Below are 19,137 nucleotides of genomic sequence, written 5' to 3'. Positions count from 1 at the left end.
AGGGGAGACCTCATTGCTCTCTACTACTCCTGAAAGAAGGTGACAGTGAGGTGGGGATTGGTCTCTTCTCCCCAGTATCAGGTGACAGAATGAGAAGAAATGGCCTGAAGTTGTGCTGGAGGAAGTTTAGGTGGAGATTAGGAAAAATTTCTGCACTGCAAGTGTTATCTGACACTGGAACAGGCTGCCCAGGAAGGTGATGGAGTCTCTGTCCCTGGAGGTGTTCAGGAAACACATGGACATGGCACTCTGGGACATGGTTTAATGGCCATGATGGTGTTAAGTTGATGTTTGGACTTGATGATCTTAGGAGGCTTTTCCAACTGAAACAATTCTATGATCCTATGATTTTATTTGAAAGACTTGTTTTAATATAAAATTGTGGCATAGTATTTTAACCCCTTTTCTCTTGCTGAAGTGATAGCACAGATGCCTAAAATTTGTGAAGACCGGGCTATTTTTAGGCAGAGAAATAATAACAGGAAATAGTATTAGGATTTGATATTAGGATCTAATGTTAGAAATCAATATTAGAAAATAATCTTAGACAAATAATTCTAAGAAGATAATCCTGGTCTCAATACTCTTTCAAAGCTGAAAGAGCGCTTGGGTGTCTGAATTTATGACCATTTAAATACTTTTTTTAGTTGTTAAGTTTGATAGTAAATTATTCTTTATTTTTTAGCCTAGCTTACTTTTTCTCACTGTTTAATTTCAGAGTTTTGACTTCTTATTGTTTAATTTAATTCACTCACTGTTTAATTTCAGACTACCTTGAAGACAGTAAAACCAGGTAGTTCATCATGAAAATGCTGTGTTTTAGAAAAATAATCACTGTATTCCCCTCTGGCTTCTCATTACTCTGCATGAAGCAAAAATTCTATTCCAAGAGTCTCTCAAATAAATTCTTCAGGTCAAAAATTCATGACAATGAGCACAGGGGTGGCAGCTGCCAAGTCTGTGACTGCAAGGGTCTCAGCTCAACAAAAGGGAATATGACACGCTTGATAGCCTGGCATGTGGTATCCTAAGGCTTTGTGAAGCAAGGCCAACCACAGGAAATTAGGCTTGAAGCAGGGTTTGTTGAGGCTTGACCCTACAGTGTGGAAAATACAATGGTTCAGCACTTCTGACTGAAATGCTGGAAGAGTGTCTGCTCTGCATTCAGCCCAGTTTGGGACCACACCAGTGAAAATTACGTACATTAGTTTGTTGGTTTGGTTTGCTTTGTTTCTTTGTTAGTTTGTAAGGTTGTTGTGTTTTGGTTTTGTATTTGTTTGTTTGTTTGGTAGAAGGGCACTATTTTATTTTTTTTTTTTTCCATTTTCTTCTGGTATTCTCATTTTCTCTTGGTATTTTGTCATTTTCTTCTGGAATTCTTGTTTTATTTTGTTATTCTTTGGTATGTGCTGTATATAAATCGATATATTGAAGCTGACCGGTCTAGCCCAACTTTCATGTCTTTGTTTCTTGTGCTTTCTGTTTCTGGTTTTCTTTTTCTTCTTCCAGAGAAGCTGTAATCAGTAAAATGAGGATTTTTCTTGCCATGGATGTTACTGTACACTTTGTCTAAAATCAGTTTCGTCTGTGGCTCGCTTCACAAGATCACAGAATCACAGAATGCTAAGGGATGGAAAGGACCTCTAGTGATCATCCAGTGCCATGTTCCTGCCAGAGTAGGATCACCTAAGGCAGGTCACTCAGGAGCACATCCAGCTGGATTTTGAATGTCTGCAGAGAAGGAGACAGCACAGCCTCTCTGAGCATGATGTTTGCATGATGAGTGCCTCCTGAAGTGCTTCACAATGGGTCATTGTCTTTATCTTGCTCAGACTTTGGTCCTGAGATTATGCAGAAAACAGCAAGGATCCACAAAACTGTTTATCATAATAAATGACTGTGTTGAGATATTTCTGCCAGATCTAACATTTTAAAGGTCTCAGTCACTTGCAAACTTTTATGGCAAAAGCTTTATGGGAGATGTATTTCTCTGTGAGTTAGATACATTGGAAAGAAACTCTGCTTGAATCTGGAGATGCCACACTAAAATCTCAGATTTTTACTGCCTCAGGAATGTAATTCATCAGTCTTTCCCTATTCCCCAGGGTTGTTTTTATTTCTAACATCAGCAGAAATCCTGCTTGCGAAACCTGATGTCCTTCTATGACAAAGGAACTCTCTCAGTCGATGCAGGTCAAGCACTGTCTACCTGGACGTCTCCAAGACTTTTGACATGGTCCCACACAAATTCCTCCTGAAGAAATGGACATCTTATGGCCTAGACAAGCGGTCTGTGCTGTGGGTGGGTAACAGGCCCTTCCCAGAGGGTGGAAGTCAATAGTTCTTTCTCATCCTGGCACCTAATCACAAGTGGGATCCCCCAGGGATCAATACTGGGCCCAAGACTGTTTAAAATCTTCATTAGTGATCACCCTGATGTAGTTCACAGATGATTCCAAGATAAGCAGAAAGGCTGACACTCCAGAAGGGAGAGCCACCCTCCAGGAGGGTGAAGGACAGGTTAGCAAGAACCTTATGAAGTTCAACAGGGGCAAGTGTAGAATCTTGCAGATGGGAATACATAACCCAGGAATGCAGCTCAGGCTGGGATCCATTTGGCTAGAAAGCAGTCCTGTGGAAAGGGACCCAGGAGTCTTGATAGACAACAAGCTCAGCATGCTTGAACAGTGTGCTCATACTAATTCTTGAGAAAGACTTGATTGTGATTTATATGAACACAAAAACTTTGATAGCAGCTGCCTTGTTGTTTTCTCCCAAGTTCATGCTGAAATAAAATCCTCTTCTACTCAAAATCTTGTTACAGGCAACAGGAACACTCTGAATGCACTCCATGGAGTGAAAAATTTATGGTTACTCTGATTAATGTTTTAGCAGGCTAATAATGTTTTAATAGTCTAAATGTTTTAATAGTCCAAATGATCTAATCAGTACAGAAATGTCTCATTAGTAACATCATGGAAATCATTACATAAAAAGCTTTCCTATATAAAATCTTTCCTTTTTTTTTTTTTTTTTTCCCTTTTCTTTTGCTGTTGCTATACTCACACATTTCCCTCTCCTAAAGTTCACACTTCGGTCTTCCCCCAGAAAAATGGAGTGAGTTTGGTTGTCAGTCTTTACCATCACCCCAATGTCTTTGCCAGGATGAATGCAGCTCTCATTATAAAGTGGTTTCCTTCCCTGGTTCCTCTCAGCACCATCTACTTTCTTCTTATTATTTCCCCTCTCCACCCTTGGTTGGCACCATGACCTCAGGTTATTCAGTGATTTGTCTACACATTGTTCCCAGAGTTTAAGGCAAGAGAGTTTAGACAAGTGGCACTTGGCCACTACAATGTTCTCAAAAAGAGTTCAGTCCAGGGTAAGCTTAGATGAATCCTGAGGTTTTCAATGTACCACATCAGCGCAAACACTTGTTGATGTTGTAAGGTTTTGTGGCTTGCCATCTCAATACTGCAGATATTGCTGCATCTGCAGTTCACAGGGTCACAGAATGTTAGGGGTTGGAAGGGACTTCTGGTGAGCTTCAAATTCAGTCCCCATGCTAGAACAGGACCATACAATCTAGTGCAGGTTGCACAGGAACACATCCAGATGGGTCTAGGTCTTGAAAGTCTCCAGAGAAGGAGACTCCACCACCTCTTTGGGAAGGCTGTTCCAGTGTTGTTGAAGACTGTTGTTGAAAAAAACAAACAGTTATTTAAGGACACTGTCCTGATCTAATGGCAATGGCATCCTGTGGTGGACTAGAAGGGGTGTGGTGAGTAGGTCAAGAGAGTTTCTTCTCCCCCTCTGCCCTGCTGAGGTGAGGCTGCATCTGGTATCTGGTATTGTATCTGGTTCTGGCTCCTCAGTTCAAGAAGATCTTAGGGAACTGCTTGAGAGTCCAGCACATAGCCACAAAGATGCTGAGGGGAGTGGAACATCTTTCTGATGAGGAAAGTCTGAGGAACCTGAGTCACTTTAGATTGCAGAAGAGGAGCCAGAGGGGTTACCTCATTCACACACATTCCCCCTTCAGATACTGGAAGGTCACAATTAGGTCACTTCAGAGCCTTCTCTTCTCCAGACTGAACAGCCCCAACTCTTTCAGTCTGTCCTCATATTTGCCTCCCATTGTTGGCATAATGAAGTTGCTCTTCAACAGTAGAACTTATTTTAGGCCAAAGAAAATAGTTGACCTGAGGGTGTAAATTCCTTATCCATTTGTGTACCCACACAAATATAAAAAAATATATATTATCTACAGCTATTTTTGCAGATATTGGCATTTTCTGCACCAGCAAGTATCTCGCAAGGAACATTTGCTGAGCTTTTACTAATTTCATAGCAATAAAATTAACATTTAAATAGTTCATAGATATGCGCTAAATCAATAGGTAATGATCAAACCATTAATCTTCTACACCTTGAAACCATTAAATGTTTTCCCTTTACTTCTGAGAATCCCTTCGGCAGCAGTGAGCAGACAAAGGAGAGTCATTGAATTCAGATGTGGTCGAGTTATTGAAGTGAAGAGCTCAAGTTGTTTAATCTAAGAGGTATTTGGGGAGATACAGGACACTCTGAACATCCCTTCATTGTTCCATTTATTATTGAAAGCTGACGATAGCACAAATCATATTTATCTCATTGCATATGCTGACATACAACAGTTAGGATATTTACAGGCACTTTTCATACCCAGTGATATTTTAAAACCCAGCAGGTTTAACTGATTTGCTAAGTACTTAAGTGTGTGTATATATATATATATATATATATTTATTTATTTAAAAGTATATACACTTTTTTCAATATATATTTCTTTGAATCTACATTTGTGGTGCTGAGGGACATTATTCAGTGGTATTTGCTTAGCAGTAGTGGTGGGATTGTGAGCTCTAGGTGAGCAGCTGGACCTCAACAGTTCTCTGGTTCTCCGGTTCTATGATTCAAGTTTAAAGAGTGGTGATTTCTAGATTCATAGACTCATAGAATAGTTTGGTTGAAAGGGATGTTAAAGATCATCTAGTTCCACACCCCGTCCCCCCACCATGGGCAGGGACATCTTCCACTGTAGCAGACTGCTCAAGGCCTCATCCAACCTGACCTTGAACACTCCCCGAAAGGGGACATCTATGACCTCCCTGGGCAACCTGTTCCAGTGTCTCACCACCTTCTCTCTAAAGAATTCCTTCCTAATCTCAACTGTAAATCTCCCCTTTTCCAGCTTAAAGCCATTGCCCCTAGTCCTATCACTACAAATTTGTGCAAGAAGTCCCTTCCCAGCTTCCTTCTACCCCTTCAGGTAGCAGAAGAGTGATTGCTGTTAGAGATGAAACTCTGATTAAATTCTCACAGGCTGTCTCCAGCATCTGGAGGCAGAAATACCTGCACATGTCTATAAGCACATGCATAAACAAAGCAGTTGAAAAATAAATGATGTATGGTTGAGTCTCATGTGTCTCAATGAGTTACTGGTTGGGCTGTGCAGCTGGCATCTTCTTGTGGTGCAGAGTTACAAACAAAGCCTTCTTCCCTAGTTACAAATTGCAATACAGAAGGTGACTGTAAGTCTTGCTACCTGGTGTGTCAGGCAGAAGTCAGAAAATAGCAGATTGTGCTGGAAGAGCTCCAACCAGTCAATTTAACCCTGGTCTCATTCAAAATCCTGATCTTATCAAGCACCCTGTCGCAACCAATGTCCTTGGTTCAGTTTTGGAAAGCATGCTGAAAGAGTTTCAGTCAGACCATAAAACTCCACTGGAAAATATCCTTCAAGCTCAGGGCAGACAGAGTAATGTACAGCAGGTCATTCAAAATGGTGCCTTGAAATAAGTCTCCCATGGCTACAGAACATACAATGCAAGGCAGTATTTATATTGGTGGAGGCATTGACTTGCTGGCTGCTCATCATCCAGAGGATGCAGAGGAAGCAGCCTAAAATAATCCCACCTGAAGCTGGGTTTTCCAAGAATAACTACATTACAGTAAATGACAGGCAAGTATTCTTTTTAACAAAACTCTCTATAGTTGTTGATTCTAGGAGCTGTGAAGGACAATCACAATTCACCCAAAGCAAAGAGAAAGGGAAGAAGGAAAAGAGACTCATGGGTTGGGGAAGAAACTGAACCAGCTGGAATGGAAAGAACAGTACCATGGAACACAGACAGAGAGGCACAAACCAAGAACCAACACTGGTGATCCCTCAGCTCTCTGCTGAAGATGCCATCCATGGGATGAAATCTCTTGTTGAGCAGTTAAGTGTCACCTGTCCTGTCTGCTCCTCCCTGCAGGTGCCATCTCTGCTTTCCCACCCCCCAGGGTGACAGTGTTCTTGATGTACAGAGGAACAAGTCTCAGCTAGAGCCTTTCTGCAGCCCAGCCCTTGGCAGGAACTCTCACCATCAGCTTCTCCCTGCTAGAAGCAGCCCCTGGCTGTGCAAACCTGCTCTGACCTTCAGAGAGTGCCTCACTGAGCAGAGACTGAGCTGGAAGTGACAGCACTGACCAGAACTGGTTCTGCTCTAGCTCACACCAGGGCAATAATGTATTCAACTATGAGCATGGTAAAAATACATATTTTACATCAGCAGATTCTGTTCTGGTAGAGAGATTTTCTACTCATCTTACAAGGATGTTTTTCTTACTTAGCTGGAAATAAAAAATGCCTGCATGTTCTATGAGAGTCTTAAGACTTGTCCACTGAAGAAAAGCTCACTGCAGACTTATTTTCAGCAGGGTGTGAAATGGCATTATTCATCTGTCCCATGCAGCTTACTCCAGCAAGACAGATCACAGTACAAACAGGGTAAGTTGTGTTTATCTGACCAGATGTGTAGATGACTTTGAGCTGGTTTTGGCTGGGCTGGAGTTTATTTTCTTGGCAGTAGCTGGTATGGGGCTGTGTTCTGTGTTTGTGCTGGAAACAGTGTTGGTCACACAGGGATGGTTTGGTTACTGCTGAGCAGAGCTTACACAGACTCCAGGCCTTTTCTGCTCCTCAGCCCGCCAGTGAGCAGGCTGGGAGAGCACAAGGGGCTGGGAGGAGACATCACTGGGACAGCTGACTGCAGCTGACCAAAGGGATATTCCAGACCATATGACATAATGCTCAGCATACAAAGTTGGGGGAAGAAGAAAGAGGGGGATGACATTTAGAGTGATGGTGCTTGAACTTGCCAAGTCAGTGTTCTGCATGATGGAGTCCTGCTCTCCTCAAGCTGCCTGAACACCTGTCTGCCATGGCAAGTGGTGAACACATTCCTTGCTTTGCCTTGCTTGTGTGAGCAGCTTTTGCTTTCCCTGCTGAGCTGTCCTTAGTTCAGATCATGAATTTTCTCAGTTCTACCCTTCTGATTATCTCCCCATCCCGTGCCAGGAGGGTGAGCGAATGGCTGCCTGGGGCTACGTTGCTGGCTGGGGTGAAACCACAACAGGAATAAGACAGAGGTTTAGATGGACAAGAAACTCCAATTCTACCAAAGCACTAGCATTATTATCTGACCATTCTTACAGGCTTCTCAGATGTCTGGGAGCTGGATATTGCAGGTTAATCCTGGCATAGCTGCAAGAGCAGGATTTTATTTGTTGCAGTCCTAACTCAGGGCAATCATGCTCTTCCATGATAGCTGTGACCTGTTGTCATATTCAGCTATCACTATTGCTCAAAGGATCATTTTTGGCTGGTTATCAGTCTCATCTACCTTAATTCTGTAATGAATTATAATAAAACACTTGCATTTCTGCTCTTGGCAGTACCAAATTAGGTTTGGTGCATAAAAGATTAAAAACCTCACTAACTTATTTTGTCTTTTTTTTCTTTTTTTCTATACATATATGTGAGTTTTAATATTTTGAAGTCATCTAATTGGAGCTACTTCAGTCACAGGGCAGTATAATCACATATGCTAATTACAGAAAAGGGTAATTACTTATATAAATATTCTTGCTTTCTAATCACAGCATGTGGAATTATAGAATGGGTTGGAAGGGACCTCCAAAGATATCTAGTCCAAGCCCCCTGCAGTCAGCAGGGATGTCCTCCACTAGATCTGGTTGCTCAGAGCCTTGTTGAGACTGACCCTGTATATCTGCAGAGATGGGCCCTCAGTTACCTCCCTGGACAGCCTGGTCCAGTGTTCCAGCACCCTCATGGTACATTACTTATTCCTAACTGTACCGTCTCCAGTTCTGGAGCCCCTATTATAGGAAGAATCTGGATACGCTGGAGTGTGTCCAGAGAAGGGCCACGAGGATGATTGGAGGGCTGGAGCTCCTCTCCTATCAAAACAGACTGAAGGAGCTGGGGTTGTTCAGTTTGGAGAAGAGACGGCTCCAAGGTGACCTAATTGTGGCCTTCCAGTATCTAAAGGGGGGCTACAAGAAAGCTGGTGAGGGACTTTTTAGGGTGTCAGGTAGTGATAGGACTAGGGGGAATGGGAAAAAAAAAATAGAAATGGGTAGATTCAGGTTGGATGTTAGGAAGAAGTTCCTCACCATGAGGGTGGTGAGACACTGGAACAGGTTGCCCAAGGAGGTGGTAGAAACCCCATCCCTGGAGGTTTTTAAGGCCAGGCTGGATGTGACTCTGGGAAGCCTGATCGAGTGTGAGGTGTCCCTGCCTATGGCAGGGGGGTTAGAACTAAATGATCCTTTGGGTCCCTTCCAACACTAATGATTCTATGATTCTAAGATTCTAGCACCCAATCTAAATCTGTTCTTGTCTAATTTCGAGCCATTGTCCCTCGTTCTGTCACTGCAGACCTTTGGAAGCAGTCCCTCTGCAGCTTTCTTGGGGATTACTCAGTCAATAGTGTCTGAACTCATTGGTGTATAGAACTCGTTGCGGTCTTTATTTTCCCTGGAACTATTGTGAACTAAATTGGATCTGCAGAAGGGTACCCTCCACTAAAGAAGGAGAAAGTTCCTAAAATGCATTTACATCACAGTTCACAGTGATAGAGCAAAAATGTGTTTAACAGTTGTGCAGTTACATTTTAATCTCCTATATAAATGAACTACCTCAGGCATTATTAGGGGTTTGCACAATATGCTAGGTGCAGTAGGAAGTTCTAGTTTCAATTTTAATTTTGTTTATTAACTTAAAGCTTAATTTATTGTTCAACTGAATGCTGTTTATTTATAATTTGGTGCTTGTAAGACTGCAGAACTTCTTTATAGTTGGCAAACGTATCATCCTTCAAACTTTATGACCAAGGGTTTGTTTTTATGGTGGTAAGATGTACATATTATAGTTAAAAATCATAATGAACTTTGATCTGTATTCATACACTTTTTGTGTACAAACTGTCAGTGCAAGTAGGTTGCAAAGGTCTCATTGTGCCTTTTATAGATCAAAGTGACCGCTGGACAATAATAACAAATAAACAATGATAGTTATTGCTGAGTGTACAGCGAACAATGGAGATTTTCCAGTTTTCTCCAAAACTGATGAAAAGCAGAACATGGAGGTTGGTGAGTGGGCAGGATGCTTGTGGTGCAAATGTCATTTGAAGCTCACCTAGCTGGTTTACATGGCAGTGCCTTGGTAGTGAGCTGGGGATGATGGATGGACTCTGTGAGAAGAGACCAGGGGTTGCCCGCATGCTAAGCACAGGTGGTTCCAGCCATCTCCACAATGGTCCCCACATCTGGGACAAAGCTGTGCCTATCTCTGTAAGGTTCTTTATGCCCCACATAGACTGATCTCAAGAGATGTTTTAAGGATTAAGAAAAGAGACTAAACAGAGTCCTGGTTTATTTGAACATCTATAATGTTTCTCAGCTATCATTTACAGCAGTTCTCATTTTCTGGACCAGTGTGTGGTCATTTGTGTTTTCCATATTTAAACATCAAGCTCCATGCAAGTTTCTCAAGCCCTGGATTTCATTTAATGCAAGGTGACTGGTTCTTGGATTTCATTTAATGCAAGGTGACTCATTCTTGGACCTTTGATGTAGTTTACATCTGATGGTTATCACTGTTGTAATCCTTAAGCCTGAAGTATGTTGCCATAGGAGAACACTGAAGGGTCTTTTCTGACAGGTTTCTTTTAAAACTATGATTTAGAAAAAACCCCAATAAAACCCAACAACAAACCAGCAGTGGCTTTTTAAAGAAGAGAGAGGCTCTGAAAGGCCTATGGAAGGTTCTGGAAGCAGAATACTGCTGTGTGTGTATATTACTACATGACTCAATATAATCTATATAGATAGGTGGGACCTGTCTCGTAGTGAAGTTGTTTGTGTCTCTGTACAGACCTGTTCATCTGCTCCCTATATGAATGCATATACATTAGGTGTGACATTTCTGTATTAAAATACAGCAGAGTCCTTTCTTTATTCTCCAGAGATGGAGGGGAAGCAATTCACCTAAGCTATAGAATTACTTAGAATGTATTTATTCTGCTTTCCACCACAATCGCTGAACACCAGAAGAGATGAGCACTGTAAATCTCCAGACAAAATCAGCTTGCAAATGTGGTTTTGAACAAAGCTTAACACATTACTTTTCTGCAATGTTTTACAAAATACCACAGTAAAAGGAAGACAGAAGCAAATTCCTTTCTGCTTGCAGGTTAATATGCATTACGTGATTTCTTGTGATGCTTTCCTCCACATCTTCACATTGAAATTTTATTACAACTCTAATAGAAAAAAAATATATATATGCAGATGAGACTAAATTGAGAGGAGTTGTTGAAAGTAGGAAGGCTCTGGACAGGCACTGTGGACAGGCTGGATCAATGGGCCAAGGCTGATTGTACAAATTTCAACAAAGCGAAGTTCTGGGTCCTGCGCTTGTGTCACAACAACCCCATGTATGCTCTGGGCTTGGGGTAAAGGAGTTGCAAACTGAACAGAAGGAAAGACCCTGGGTTTATTGGTTGACAGCAGCTGAAGATGAGCCAGAAATGTGCCCAGGTGGCTAAGAAGGCTGACAGCATCCCAGCTTGAATCAGCAATAGTGCAGCGAGTGGGACCAGGGCAGGGATTGTCCCTCTGTACTGGGCACTGGTGAGGACACATCTCAAATACTGAATTCACTTTTGGTTCTCTCACTCCAAGGACATTGAGGGGCTGGAGCATGTCCAGAGGAGGGAAATGAAGCTGGTGAAGGAGCTGCTGAGGGAACCAGGATTGTTTAGCCTGGAGAAAAGGAGGCTGAGAGGAGTCCTCATTGGTCTCCAGAACTCCCTGAAAGGAGACTGCAGTGAGGTGGGGTTGGTCTCTTCTCCCTAGTATCAGGTGATAGAATGAGAGGAAATGGTCCTGTAATTGTGCCAGGGGAAGTTTAGACTGGAGATTTTTTGGGGGTGGGGGGGCAGAAACACCACAACACATTACTGGAATAGTGGCCAATTATTGGAACAACCTTGTCTAGTGGAAGGTGTCCCTGCCATAGGTGGGGGTTGGAAGGAGACGATCTTTAAGGTGCCTTCCAACACAAACCATTCTATGATTCTATGATCATCTCATCCTGCTTTCAATTTTATACCCATTAGATGTGCTCTGAGTTCAACACAAGATGTTTTCCTTCATTCTAACTTTAGCTTGGGAAGCTAAACTTTTTCCCTTGATATCAGAAATTTGGTTAACCATCTACATGAAGGTATCATTTTCTCTCTCCTCAACCTTTTGTTCATGTGATAACAGCCCTTAATATCACTGCTGATCCTACTTTTTTTTTTTTTTTTCCCTGCCTTTTTTTCCCTTTTCTATTCTGTAGCAAATAACTGGTTGGAGCAGTTGTTTCAATTCAGAATGAAATCTCATCTTTCGGACTGTGAGAAAGGCTTTGTGCTAGATTTAGAGATGGTTTAACCCTCCCTTCTTTCAGCCGTTTGTGAGCTGCAGTGTCTGTGTCTGGAACACATCCTGATGCTGCTGCAGAACACTACAGGCAAATTGCCTGCTGCAATTTATTTGTACTTATTCAGCACATCCTGAAGAATCTCCTGTCAGGGTGTTTATGTCTTAAGACACAGAGACAAAAAGGAGACTGCTGTTAAGAAGAGCTTCGTAGAAGAACGTGGATTCAGAAAGAATCTCACTACTTACTAGTGCCACTAATTCTTGCAAGAATTAGGTTGTATGCTCTGTTAACAGACCAGTCTTGTTGCTGGGTAACTGAGATGTGGATGTAGAAGAGGTTATACATGTCAGACATGGAACTAGCGGTTGAAAGTAACCTCTAAGGTTGACCAATTTGAGCAAATTTAGGAGTTTGACCTTTTTACCCTCAATGTAAAATAAAACACTATAATCTGGACCAAAGATACCCTTATACAATTGTTGGTTTTGGTTTTTTTCCATGAGGTTTTGATTCTTTCTGGCCTCTAGTAGCTCTTATTTCTCAAAACCTAGACAAAGCACCTCTGTATTTTATAAGAAGGAGTAAGAAATATATTTTCAGTCCAGAAGAGGTAGGTCAGGAAGATGCACCCAGAAGAGCTGACAAAAGCATCAGTCCTGAAGCCATCCAAAAAGGACTTAAATCTGTTTGACACAGATTTATTGATCTTAAATCTGTTCATGGCTGCTCAGCCATTTCATGTGGATAATCTCCAGGATTTACAAGCATAATCTACAAAGGGGATTTTGCAGCAAAAATATTAAAGAATGTTGTGCTTCTCAGAAATGACACACCAGAGAAAAATCATGTTCCTAACTTTCTGATGGGTTACAAAACACTTTGAAATACAGTGGGTGCTCTATTAGAATGGAACATAATTTTCTCTCTTCAAAGTATTTAACTGCATTGCAAATAAATATTTAACTCTGGAATTATGTCCTTCAAAACTCAAATGATTTTTCTTTAGGATTAAGTCTTCAATTCTCTTCCTGAGAAATATGAATTCATAGATGACATTTTAGTTTCCTCAGTTTCAGAGTTGCTTACCTTTTGAAGCCTTTTTTTGGCATTTGAAGACCTATCACAAAACAACAAACTAAAAAATACCTGTGGAGTATCTTCTCTAGCAGCAGCTGCTGCCTATTTGCTAGTAACCGAGGTTACAAATTTATTAAGTAAAAAGATTTTTCTTCACTAGTGAAGCCTGGCAAGCAAAGCACAATGACATCCAACACTTGCAACAGATTGAAGCTTGATGAGGGGAAATTTAGGCTGAAGATTAGGAAGAAATTCTTGACAGTGAGGATGGTGAGACAGGGGGGACAGGCTGCCCAGGGAGGTTGTGGATGGCCCCTAGAAGCATTCAGGGTCAGGTTGGATGAGGCATTGAGCAATGTGGTCTAGTGGAAGGTGTCCCTGACAATGGCAGGGGTGTGCAACTAGATGGTCTTTAAGATTCCTTCCAACCCAAACCATTCTATGAATCTATGAAACATGATGGTGTGTCAAGCAAAATGAACACTCACTTAAGTAGATCCAAAGGGGGATTATTCTACTTTTTTTTTTCCAGGCAGATGCATTCACATTGTTCTCATTTTGTACACTCAAGAGTATTTACTGTGCAATATTTAACAACAACAAAAATATAAGATGAAAATATTGGGCTTTATTTGGAGTAAAATCACTTTCTTATTGTTACATATTTTTTTTTTTGTTTATTTCTAATAGAGGGCTACCTTTACTTAAATATTTTGAAGTACACTTGCCATAATCCTTTCAGGAGGAGTTACCAGGTGAGTGGAAAATTCACTGCTTGCTGGCTTGTAACTTTCCAAAGAGAAAGTAAATTGCTTGAGCTGGGCACCCTCATAGTAGGATCACAGTTGTCATATGAAGACTGATTTGTCTTTATTTGTCTTTTAATAGTTCTAGTAAGATTTTTTAATCTATCTTTAAAATTGCTGCTGGTACCACATGCATTTCAACTAACCAATATAATTGTATTTACAATTATAATTATAGCAAATATAAATATAATTATCCTAAATATGCTAAAAATACACTAAACACACTAAATATAATTATACTAGTATACTAAATATACCACATATACTACATGTGCTACATATAATTACACTAATACATGAAATATAATAAATACACAAAATAGAATTATACTAAATTTTCTATTTCATTCAACCATTGAATCCTTAATGAAACTTACAGAAAAATACATATTACCTAATTTCATAAGCATTTATTATAATAATATTTACTCATTAAAATATAATTTTGCATAATTATGGGAAAAGTTAAATTTTACATGTCTTTTTTTCCTTTTAGTCAGTCTTAATGGGTAAACCTTAAATTTAGGTACAAAAGTAATTGAGCAGGTGTCTGTCACGGCCATCTATAACCTCCTTGGGCAACCTGTTCCAATGTCTCACCACCCTCACTGGAAGGAATTTCTTCCTAATCTCCAGTCTAAATCGGCCATCCTCAAGCTTCAATCCATTCCCTCTTATAACTACAACCCCTTTTAAAATGTCCCTTCCCAGCTTTCTTGCAGCCCCTTTCAGGTACTGGAAGGCTGCTTTAAGGTCTCCCCAGAGCCTCCTCCTGTCCAGGCTGAAACAGCCCCAATTCTCAGCCTGTACCCATAGGGGAGGTTCTCCAGCCCTCTGATCATATTTGTGGACTCCTCTGGACCCACTCCAGTAGTTCCATGTTCTTCTTGTGCTGGGAGCACCAGAGAACTGGATGTAGTGCTCCAGATGGGGTCAGGGCAGGGGGTCAGAATCCCCTCCCCGTCCTGCTGCTCTCACTGCTTTGGATGCAGCCCAGCACACAGCTGCCTTCTGGGCTGCCAGGGACCCTTGCTGGCTCATGGCAAAGTTTTCATCAACTGACACCCCCAAGCCCTTCTCCTTGAGAATGCTCTCAAGTCACTCTTTGCCCATCACCTGGCTTTGTTGAACTTCATGATGTCGGCTTGGGCTCACCTCTCAAGCCTGTTCAAGCCCCTCTGGATAGATGCCTTCCCTCCAGCACGTCAGCTGCACCACACAGCTTGGTGTCACCAGCAGACTTGCTGAGTGTGCCTCAATGCCACTGTCCATGTCACCGACAAAGATGTTAAACAGCACTTGTCCCAGCACCAACCCCTGAGGGACCCACTTGTCACTGGTCTCCATTTGGACATTGAGCTGTTTACTGCAACTCCCTGAGTCTGCTGCAGAAACCTGACAATGCTGTTTGGAAACTGTATCACACAATGTGAATTTGCTCAGTACATAGACTCCTGCTCTTGCTCAGCTTTTTTTTTTTCTTTTCCCAGTGTCTTTATTTCAATTAGCTGTTGGTGCTTCCTTGTTATTGCAAAGCTCATTTAATGGAAGAAAACCTGCATTATAGTCCTGTGGGATGTGGCAATAACCAATATTCCTTCTGGAAATTTGGAAATGAGCATTTCTTCACCTTGTTCAGTGTTCTCTGTCATATTAATGGAGGAATAATGCAGGGGAGCACATGAGAAGAATGGGAGATGTCTGATTCTGAGATGATAAATATAAACTTAAAGTCAGATCTTTTTAATATTTTAGAATTTGAGTATTAAATAGAGAGTCCCCAATGTGTCTTTTTGCTGAGCTCTGTCACTCCCTACTGCTCCACAGACACTTAATTTATCCTCACCCATTCTTGTTTCACTCTGTGAGCAGACCTGCTTATGCAGAGCGGCTGATAACAGCATGTGGACGGTGTAGTCACGGAACTTATTTTGCTACCTCAGGATGTAATTTGTCTTACACTGAGGTGTCACTGCAATTTCCCACTTCTTTCACATTTCATCTTCATTTTCCTAAATTTTTATCTCCCCAGTCACTCCCAGTGCTTATTTACCCATAAAAGAAAGCACACTGCAAAAGCAAAAGTTAAGATGAAATGCAGTAAGGAGTAAGGGCAGATATATCCTCTACTTCAGGCTCAGCTTTTATTGCTATGGTATCAAATCCAGCAGAGGATGAAAATGGGCTGTTGCTTTCAGAGGAGATCTCTCTTCTGGGGAAGAAAGGAGGACACCAGAATTAGTGGGAAGACAGAAGGCAGAAGGTGCAAAAAACCCACTGGCATGACAGAACCATCCCATTTCATATCGCCTATTATGGCATTGGAAATCTCTTAGAGCTACTGAATAGCTGAATACTGAACCAGTCTCAAGATAGATAGTGTTAAAAGACGTGAAAACAGACTTTTTACTCTGTGTATTCTGAGTTGGCAAATTGTCATGGTTTTGAGATATACAGAGCACTGAGAAACCTTGGGTTTGAGATGTACAGGCATTGCAAAACCTTGTGTCCAAGGAAAGTAAGTGGAAGGAACCGCATTTCAGTTTAGCTGAGTATTGAGTGTAAATCCTCAGTATCTAAAGTTTTTAATATAAAGCATAAATTCTGAGAAGTGTCTGAAGTGGCCTTCACAGCAAGGAATCATTTGTGCTAAATAGATATAAAGGTGGTCTTCCAGAGAATCATAGAATCGCTTGGTTGGAAAAGACTTAACGACCATTAAGTCCACCCACAACCTAATATCTGGACATAACTGTCAGGCCATGTCCCTAGGCAGCTCATCCAAATGTCTTTTAAACGCCCCATGTTCAAATGATCATGAAACCAGGTATGAAACATCATTAGGCTGTATCCAGACAGCAGCCACTTTAAGAGTAAAGGCTTTGCGTTGAACCTCTGCATGTGTTATGTCTATGAACAGAGGGAACTATACAGTCCTTGCCCAAATTTCATTGTGCTAGATCTATGGACTTTAAGACAGAAAATCAGGAAATTACTTGCAAGCTTACTTAAAATTTTAATTTACTTGAGAATAGCCAACTGAGTCTGAAGGCTGGCCTACACTTCAAGGCAGCAGAGCAGAGGTGCTGTTATGAATGTCTGTGCACAGACGTTAACAGGAGCATAAGGATTTCCCCTGAAGTTTTACCATAAATGGTTCCTGAAGGTACTTTCTTAGATAAATTAATTATTGTAAGTTGATCTGTCTGCCTAATAATGTGTGATAAATGATGTGTACCCTTGTGCTTTCTTTTCCTCATTTGGCATTCACAGCACCATGTGCCATTTCTTGCAATACTTTACTGGTTTTCCTCTGGCTGAGTTGGCACCATGCTGCATTTTGAGGCAAGGATACCATATTTGCTCCCTTGTGATCAATTTTCACCTGTAATTGTGAGCACCATGTTCCTCTGGATGTTGCTGGACATAAGAAGAGTTACAGCTGCCTCAGCTAAGTGTTCAAGCTCCTAGTTCAGAAGCTTTTCAGTAGACTTGGGTTGATGGTTTTAAGGAAAAATTCCTTATAAAATAATAATTTAAAGTGTCTCTTTTGTCATCTCTTTACTTGATTAAGTTTTAGTCCATGCTGTCTGTTTATTGATGCAAAATTTCTCAAGACATTGACCACTAAGGTATCTGTTGCCAGTGTAAAGCTGTTTCCTTGGAGAACCTTCAGTTATGGATTTATTCAATTTTCCATATGAACTCTGAAATTAGGGATTAACTGTGATCAACATCTTGAACCACTCTTAATGAGGTAACTCACAGAATGTGGAAAACATGACACTGGAGAACTATGAAGGACTAAGGAGCAATTATTAAATCAGTAAGCCTTTTTGATGTTTGAGGTTCAGCAATTTGTCTTCATTGAACCTGAATTATGTAAATTGAATCATTTACACTGAATTATTTGAGGATAAAGAACCCAAACAATGAAATATTTGAAGGGGGGAGAGGGATTACTGAAAGCATCCTTTCTCCAAGTAACTACAAATGAATGATTTGAAATGGAGTTAAAATGAAAATAAAATAGCCTGAGGGCATTGATCAGCTGAAGATCAGCCAGCTGAAGATAAGCCAGTGTGTGCCCAGGTGTCCAGGGAGGCCAACAGCATCCTGGCCTGGGTCAGCCATTCTGTGGCTGCAGGAGTAAGGAAGTGATTGTGCCCCTGTGCTGGGCACTGGTGAGGCCACACCTTGAGGACTAGGCTCAGTTTTGAGGGCCCTCATTAAGGTGATGGAGTACGTTCAGAAAAGGGCAACAAAGCTGGTGAAGGGTCTGCAGAACAGGTCTGGTGAGAAGCTGAGGGAACTTAGATTGTTTAGTCTCAAGATAAGGAGGTTGAGGGGAGATCTTATTGCAATCTACAGGAGGTTGTAGCCAGGTGGGGGCTGGTCTCTTCTCTCTAATAGCAAGTAATAGAATAGGTTGTGATGTAGAATAGAATAGAAAGAATAGAATAGAATAGAATAGAATAGAATAGAATAGAATAGAATAGAATAGAATAGAATAGAGAACAGGAGTAGAATTAACCAGGTTGGAAAAGACCTTTGAGACAACAGGAAAGAGACTGAGGTTGCACCAGCGGAGGATTCGGGTGGACATTAGAAGAAACTTCCTCACTGAAAGACTTCTCAAAGACTGGAACAGGCTGTGCAGGGAGGTGGTTGAATTCCCATATCTGGAAGTGTATACTGTGATACTGTGAAGTGTTTTGAAGACTCAGAGATGTGGTGCTGAGGGACACAATTTAGCACCAGCCTTGATAGTTAGATAATGGTTGGACTGGATGATCTTAAAGGTCTTTTCCAACCAAAATGATTCTATGATTTAATGTTACACAATATTTTTGCAATCAGATACACAGACCCAAACCACTCTAACACCTTTTGGAGTCCCTGGCTGTGGTGGGGGGTTTGGAGCAGACAATCTTTAAAGTCCCTTCCAACCAAAACCATTCTTTGAATCTATGAAAATTGAAACCACCATCCAGTTTCAATTAAAGAAAAGAGTGTATGTGCTCAAATAAAGATCTTTTACTCACTGACAAAAATATTATCCATTTTTGTTTGGTGTGGTCGAGTCTACATCTGGAACTGCCTAGGGAGTCACTGGGCCTGTGCAATTCTTCATCTAGGGTGTAAATCAACATGTTTAAGCATTCAGATGTTGCCCATCAATCGACCCCAGCAGTACAGGATCTGACAGGAGAACTTCTCTGGAGGGATCCTGGAACACTTAATTAGATACTTTGTTTTGAAGCTAGCAGAAGTTCAGTCACGAACTTTGTCTCAAACCAGATGGTTGTCTCAAAGCTATCCATGTTCTCAAATCTGTTGGTTGTCTCAAATCAGCCCATGGTCTCCTTTATACAGAGACTACCTGGGGAGCAACCGGTGCCTAAGTGTATAGAACAATTAGAACTACAG

The sequence above is a fragment of the Dryobates pubescens genome, chromosome 11 (genome assembly GCF_014839835.1).
Source record: "Dryobates pubescens isolate bDryPub1 chromosome 11, bDryPub1.pri, whole genome shotgun sequence".
Classification (NCBI taxonomy): Eukaryota; Metazoa; Chordata; class Aves; order Piciformes; family Picidae; genus Dryobates; species Dryobates pubescens.
Note: the sequence above shows the minus strand (reverse complement) of the source record.